Source organism: Halyomorpha halys, unplaced genomic scaffold (assembly GCF_000696795.3).
Source record: "Halyomorpha halys isolate HHAL.00 unplaced genomic scaffold, Hhal_1.1 Scaffold644.1, whole genome shotgun sequence".
Classification (NCBI taxonomy): domain Eukaryota; kingdom Metazoa; phylum Arthropoda; class Insecta; order Hemiptera; family Pentatomidae; genus Halyomorpha; species Halyomorpha halys.
In genome coordinates this window covers 148,507-156,658 of record NW_027104642.1, presented here as the reverse complement: position 1 = coordinate 156,658, position 8,152 = coordinate 148,507, and the positions used below count along the sequence as shown (strand labels likewise).

The following is an 8,152-nucleotide window of genomic DNA, read 5'->3' as shown; positions in this document are numbered from 1 at the left end:
AGTATTAGTATTATTACCAGACTAGTTTCTACACTTGTACTATGAACTAATACTAGTAGCTTTCATTATGAAACAGGGACCTGTGATATCCCTCCAAATCTAATTCTACTATATCGGTTTTAACGCAATCCTCTCTCCTACGTTTCTGTCTACCCCTCAGCCGTTTACCCGTCGGTTCGGTGTTTATTAACATTTTAGGGATCCACTCGTTACTAAGCTCTACAATCTTATACGGTGCAATGCTATAACTAGAATTATATTTACCGATAGAAGCTACCAATGGGTAGTTTCTCTACACGCCTGTAACACTCCAATTTAACTTAGATCAGATTTACTAAATGTTTTATAATGTACATTTGTGAATATCAATAAATAAATATTTAAAAAAATATATTTACCGGGTGTAGGTCCCTTAATTCAGTATTGTGTAGTCTTCTAAATCCTCCCGTTAATTCATCCTTTTTCGGTCCGAATATTTTACGTAATACTTTATTTTCGAAAACATTTAAGGCGCTTTTCATCCTTTAGTATAAGAGGCCGCGTCCTTTATCCTTCGATTTTGTAAATTCTAATTTTTAAGCTTTTCGATAGAAGAATTGCAAATTTTGACGACGTTTTGAGATTTAATAATTTGAATAGTTATACAATAAAATATTATGAATAGTTATATTAATAAAAAAAACATGTTGTACAACAAAAAATATCTCATGATCAAAAACTAAAATTAATTACAGAATACGAATAATAATCTCAGAATTGAGATTATTTAAGTATTATAACTGCATTAAATTTGATTAATTGGAGAAGATGGTGGGGGGGGGGAGTGCGATCAGCAAAAAGAACATAAATAAACAGAAAATTATTTATTTATGCCGACGTTTGGACCTGATCTTCAGGTCTTCATCAGGAGCTGCAGTAAAGGGGTCCTAGCTAGAACACTCTAGTTTTAGCAAGGACCCCTTTGCTTTTAACCTATTTATATTTATATATAGTACAAAAATATATATAACTGTATCTCATATAGTAAATAAAATATGAAGAATGGAATAAATGGATGGTAAAGAACGTTAATGAAGTTTTAAAAAATAGCAATTAGTATTAAAAAATAACTGAAAATAAAAAAAAAAAAAAACTTGCCACCTATTAGTTTCAAAAGTCATTTTTATAGGATTTAATGTAAAATTTGTATTTAATAAACTTTTTTTCGGTACCAGAACCATGTAAATCAAAATACTAGCTGAGATTTTGACGCAAAACAGTGCAATAACTAACAAAAAAGTATTAAAATCACATCATAAATTAAAAAAACAAACACATTCAATTGTATATATATATATATATATATAATCTATCAGCTGATATGGACCTGTCAGCTGACAGTCCGTAACTTTATATATATATATATAATTATAATCATGATACAGTTTCATGTACTGAGTAACATTAACAGTCACTATTTTGTGTTCTATTTTATAAATTTAATTATTTAATTTGTAACTTGTTAGTTCATGAATGTGATAATGTTTTATCAGACTTTATCTCTCTTATTTTTCCAATGCTAATTGTATTTGTCGCTACATAATTATAAAGATTTACAAATGACGTGGGTGTATCTATGAATTCATTTTTTTTTTTAAGCTCATTTTAACATATTACGAAGAAACAAATGTATTTAAATTCACATCACAAAAAGTTATACGTTAGTAAAGGTTTTGGTTGCGCCGCAAATTCCCCTCCACAGCTGTAAGAATTTGAGAGCAAATATATTGATGATATAGAAGAGGTCCCCAAATGAACATCACCGATATGGTCGCCATATTGATAAGATAAGCTGTTATCAATTTCGTGTGCAAGGCCTCACTACGAAGCTTTCTCTTGGAGCTTCAAAATCACGCTGTTTTTCAGAAAAATGTGAATGTTACTGAATATGGTGGCCTTTTGTGCCTCATATGTATTTATTTAAACATTTGATGAACTAGTTATGGATATTATCTAATTGAGATCTCTCTCCGGGCTATATGGAAGCTGATTGACGCTTTCTAAAATGTAAGTACATATCTTATATAAATATGTGTATTTATAGATTGAAATTTTTATATTACGGAAATATTTATAATGCACCCTGTGCATCTTAATCGGTCAGTAGATTTTTTCTCATTTAAAATCCTATACACGTCTCTTAAAATCTCGAATTATTGCGTTATGACTGACGTCATCTAACAATGAAGATTACTGTTTTATCGTTAAAAATCAATATTAACAATACTGATATTCAGTGAGAATATTACAATTCTTCTTCTTGAAATTTTGTTCTATCATAACGATGATAAATATATCTATTATTATATAATTCCGCGATTATATAAAGTGTTAATCATTTTCAAAGACGTTCATTTTAAATATCTTGACTTTTTAATTTATGAAATATAAATCATTTTAAAATAATGGTTTCATTTATTTTTTAAAACTGTTCTAATATTAAGTACATTTTCAATTATTCTTTAAATTTTAAAGACTTTGCGTAATATTTTCAATATCAAAACATCTAGTATAATAATTTTACAAACAGAAATAATAAATTTCTCATATAAAATTAAAGCTAGTTCTTTAGTAATAGAATTTCTAATATGTGAAAAAGTATTTGTCAATGTCAGATTTGATTGATTATAAGATGTGTGACGAAATATACACTTTAAAGGTGGTAGGATCAGTAAATACACTTAATATACATATATACATATAGTATATACACTTAAAGATGTATAGGTCAGTCATATCATTTTTTCTGACTGTTAATGTTAATTTTAGGGCATCACTTTATGAACCATCACATAATTTAGTCGATTTAAACGCGAAACGGCGCCTCATAGTTTTTTTAGTATTGACTAAGCCCCATGAACCTCATATATATTCTAAAAAGTTTACTAAAATTTTAATTTTTTCTCTTTTAATTTGTGCTTGGAGTTTTGAGTTAGATTTTCAGGTTTAATTTTTTCGAGATTTATTTTTTTTTTTTAAAGGTTTTTTTAGGTAGGTTATAAAACATAGAATATATTGAGAATTTCCGGAACTTATAGTATTCTCCTTCAAAAAGAAAATATTAAATGATATTTAACATATCAAAGTTTAACAATGAAAGTTGGGTTTGTTACTAATATTGGGAAAGCACATCGAGAATGTTTAAGCAAATTTATTTTAAAAAATTGATTAACAAATGAGTTAAAAATAAGTAATTAAAAACAAAGATTAATTCTAAAAAGCACTCGATGATTTTTCAACCCGATTAATGATTATTATTAATATTATAGATGTATTTCGGAAAAATTCCAAGACTTACAAGTTCTTCAGAACCCACCATTTAACAGACGATTGTCTCTCTTGAAATCTTAGTAATATTTGCTAAGAAGTCATGTTTAAACCAGTGATACATTGATTGATTATGATGAGAACATAAAAAATATGTTCATTGGAAGAATTTTATATAAATTAATCAATAAACATATTTAGGTCAATTTATATATGTTGACCCCCAGTGAGTTTACATTTGACAGTTATGGCATTCAGTCACATTGGTTGGGAGGCTTTTGATCTTGGTGTGTACATTTTTCTTTCAAGAACATTGAACGATGGCACACTTAACCAGGGTAATGAGTGGTGTGTCTCCATGGTTACCACTAAGAGCTTGCGTGTCTGTTCTAGTTTGACTGTTTACGTGAGCTTTAGCCATCTTGAACATTGTTAACCTGTTGTTTGATGGATGAGTCCCAATTGAATTTTTCAGGTCGAACTGTACTTTTTTTCTTAAATGACATAATTGGCATGTATATGCATAAATATGTTGTATGCATTTTTTTTATTAATTACTTCTTCAACTACTGAAGAGATATTATTAAAACAGGCCAACACAATTTTTGAGATGTCGTTAAGCTAATTATCGTTTCAAGTCCGTAAGTTAGCTCAAAATCCGTTGTTGTTGTTTATTGTTGTTATAAACATTTTTTACAAATCGATGTGAACGAAATAAGTTGTTTTTAACATTTTTCATAATGAAATCTTGTTGACAATTTAAATGTTAATATTTTCACTTGAATGGCCATAACAGGTGTTATTAGTAACGTTATCTTTGCGTGAGTCCACCTTTAGGGAATGAGAAAAAATTCGATAAAATCAAATTTTAAAAATAAGCAATAAAACGCAGTTGTTTTTTTTTTTTTTTTTAATGAAACATGAATTTTTTAAAACTTAAGTGAAGTATGTTATGAATTTTTTTGTTTAAAAAAAAGGAAAATCTTCTCTTTCTTCCTTTGTACCATTTCTTCAAGAAGCAGGTCTTTATCGTTTGCTGAAAGGAACTGAATCAGTGGTTAGAGCTCTTCCGGAAGCAGATCATTTTATATGATTCATCCCAAGGCACAAACAATGGGAGGACCAAACGGTTAATGTCCCATTCTAACTAAATGCTCGTAGAACGGGGCCATTTTTCAGTCTCAAATGGCTGTACTGAGTACCTTCTCCTCTCAACCAAGTCATTGACAGGCTATAACGAGGGGGAACAACTAGATGTAAAGAGGATCTTTTATACTCTCCTTCATGGAATAGGAATAGTTAACGCTATTTTTCTACGTATAACATTCAACTAATACACCCCAAAACCCAACATTTCTAATGCTGCATTCAGTGACAGAGCATTTCTAATGGTTAAATTTGTGAAGAACTGAGGGTAACAGTTTCACACAATTATGTTACTTCCACCACACGGTATGTTACGTCTTCTTTAAGTAGCCGGAAATCGGTGGAAAAGACCCATATGTTTCATTTTTTCTTAAGTTAAAGTAACACGCCCTATACAGTTTAAATTCTTTATTACAGACCCGATGTAAATTCACTCAATAAAAAAAAAAATTTTATGTTGTATCACATTACTTTCACTTACTACCATACGATCCCAGGTTTTGTTTAGATTAATGGCCACGTTTTGAAATTATGGCTATTTTTGTGATTTTCAAAAAAAATAAAATCTAAAGACCAGACAAAAATTATGAATAATTTTTTTGTTTTTATTTTACTATAAAGATCGTATTTTAGGATATCTTGAGATGGAAATGAAGAATATAAATTTGTTCCTGTCAAGAATACAACAGTTTGACTAAACGTACGAAGCTGTAAAGCAGTCGGAAAAGAACGAGCGGTCTCGACTATTCCCATTAGAATTAGATGTCTATTTTTCTTTTTTTCTCCTTGAGTTATTCATAAAACTATAATATTTTGAATTTATGCATAACATATTATTATTACTAACAATAATAACTTTTTTTTTACATGGAGAATTTAATAAAAACCATTAGAGCTATTATTGAAAAAATATGAAAATCGGCTCTATAAAGTGGCACTTCCAGTCGGTCAATTTTATCGAAAACATTGTTGTCACATCCCAGACCATATACCCGCCCAAAATGTGATATTTCTGTTCGTTTCGTACGATTTTTGAATTTTTGAGCTAGCCTTAACACACACAAACAGACTATTTTCCTAGAATTATTTCGCCTCGTGGAACATTAAAACGTGAATTTTCGTTGAAAACTCCAATGCGAAATTATACAGGATGGCTACAATTTCCCTTACTATATATTCCATAGGTAAGTGAAAGTAAAAAGAAGCACAAGAAAAAATTCGAAAATTTTAACTAAAAACATTTACTAGTCTTATTATGCCAGATTGGTATATTTCCTTTCTATCTTTTTCTTGAAGTATAAGGTTTTATTTTTCTCTATTAAGTTCACCAATATAAAATAAACTACTACTAAGCCTCTGTTAGTTCGTTTAGATACTGACTAAAGATACGATATTTTTTATGACAGTTGATATTACGTTCTGTGTAGGTTTTTATTGTAATAATAGAAGTTATAATACTAATGAACTGGGAACGTAACATTTTTAGGCAGTAGGTTTTTTTGTTGTTCTGTAGTATGTTTTTTTTTTTTTGGTTTCTTTAAATCGTTTAGACTGATAGCTACAAATGAAGGATCTTCTATTAAAATCAGCAGTGAGGTGCTCTATTTGGTTTTATCACTTCCTAGTGGTATAAGTCTACCCTCGAATAAGAGTTTTTCTTTTTTTAAATAAATCAGTAAAACAATGATATTAAATGTGTGTAAATCGTTACTTATTAATTAGTATATTTTAATAATTTTTTATTTTCTGAGATATCGTTGCAGCCTTAAGTTCAAAGCGTCTCCTCTCCTCTTTCTCTCACACTAGCCACTGAGAAGGAAAAATAATGGATGAGCTTCGTCATGATTTGACATAGTTATAGTCATTTTTATAAAAATATTAATATTTATTTATTATGATCAATTATCGATATCCTTACCAAATGAGATCTTCATATTAATAAATGTATAGAAATTCAATACTGATATTTTGAAGATTTTTTTACAATTTTCGTTGTTTTTTACGGTCTCATGGTTTTGGCCCAGATGATGGTCGCAAAATTTTAGGTTTAGCTTTATATGGTTATAGCTAAGGTAGGAAAAACAAATTTCTTTTTAATGAGATTTTTTATGAAAATTGGTGTCTGGAAATTACTCATTATTTGAGAATAAACCTGCTATAAGATTTTTTTTATTTACGAAGTACTTTTGTGCATCACAAGAAGGGAAAAGCGCACAGATTTTTTTTTTTTAATACCGTTGCATAATCTTTTATCGGTGTCGGTAAAGTATAGATCATAAACATGATGATAGCATGCTCAGTAAAAGTTTGTTGAAAGTGGACGAAATTGTGATTTTTAAATTGGTGGCTGACAAGTAGGACATCTAGGAGACAGTTTACGGTCTGACTGCCATCCTCAAGGCATCATTAGTCGGTTCATTGGGCCGGTGTCCTCTGTCCTTCCACATCCAAATTCACTCCCTTCCCACACTAGAAAATCTTCCTTCTATCACTCAATATAATTAGTTCAGGGAAATCAATAATTATTATCCTTTTAGATTTATACTTATGTATTTTTGTTTTCTTCATTCAACAACGTTTTAGGCCGTTACAGGCAGTAAAATCTACCTTACTATTTCATTATAATTCAATCAATCTTTGAAATACAAAGTTTCTATTTTGTATAATATTATATTTCTTTAATTCAGAATCGGCCAAAAAAAAAAAAAAATACTAAGTGCATATTATCAAACCATTTATTTACCTGAATTTCTCATCAGATACAAAATTAACAGCGTCTATCTTTTTTTTACTTTCATTAATCTATTTATGGAATACATCGTAACGGAAAGTATTACTATCGCGAAAATAGTTGGAATAAACCAATTCTAGCAAAATGGCCTGTGTGAATGCGACCAGTTTTGGCTTAAAAGTAAAAAGTACAAAACTGAAACTACATATGTAAGATGAATAGGTGCCTGGGGTGTTAAAGAAACTTTCTCCATAGTATCGACTGCCCGTAAGTGTCACTTCCTGTAAGAGATTTTTCAAATTTTTTTTTATTTTCCCGAAAACGACTCTAACGATTTTGATGAAATTCGTTATATCAATTTATAATCAAGCAATCATTAATAATAGCTACTATATATAAGTACACTGTTATCTCGGTAATCCGAATTTCGGTACTCCACTAATCCGAACAAGCGTAAACAAAAGTAGTTGTTTTGTTTTTTTTGAAAACTCAGCAGATTTTTGTTATCAAATAAAAGGGTACATATGTAAAGGACATTTTTAACTTTCCAATTTACTCGCAAGTTATTGTAATCACCGTGAAAATCGAAAGTGAAAATTTTTACAGTATTGATATCGGTTAATCTAATTCCTTTGGAAGTGTTCGTAATACATTTTGTTGGAATAAGAAATCCATAATATCTATTGTATAAATCATTTGATTCTGTAAAACTAATTTAATTAATATTAGAAATATTTAAAATACAAATTTTTTTGGTGAACTCAATTTTTTTTTATCGCGTTTTGAATAAATTCGTATGAAGAGTATATATTATTTTTAGTAATACTTTGTTCACTTATAAATTAACAATCTTATAGTTTTTTGTTTTTTTTTTTAAATTGATAGATTTATTTATTGATAGATATTACAATCTGCCACACAGTTGTGGGCAATAGGTAATATTGATAAATGATCTCATACATACTAAAA

At 29.1% G+C, this 8,152-nt stretch overlaps 1 protein-coding gene across 15 annotated transcripts in view; it reads left to right on the top strand.

Annotated features, from left to right (window-relative positions):
• lilli (lilliputian) overlaps positions 1–8,152 on the top strand; it is a 508,119-nt gene that overhangs the window by 378,515 nt on the left and 121,452 nt on the right. For 3 of the 15 annotated variants that reach the window (XM_014427427.2, XM_024360482.2, XM_014427416.2), the window contains exon 1: positions 1,867–2,046. The exons of the other annotated variants lie outside the window; for them this stretch is intronic. The gene's annotated coding sequence lies outside the window, so the exon portion shown is untranslated. Of the gene's footprint in view, positions 1–1,866; positions 2,047–8,152 lie in introns of those variants that run through there. 15 annotated transcript variants of the gene reach the window in all.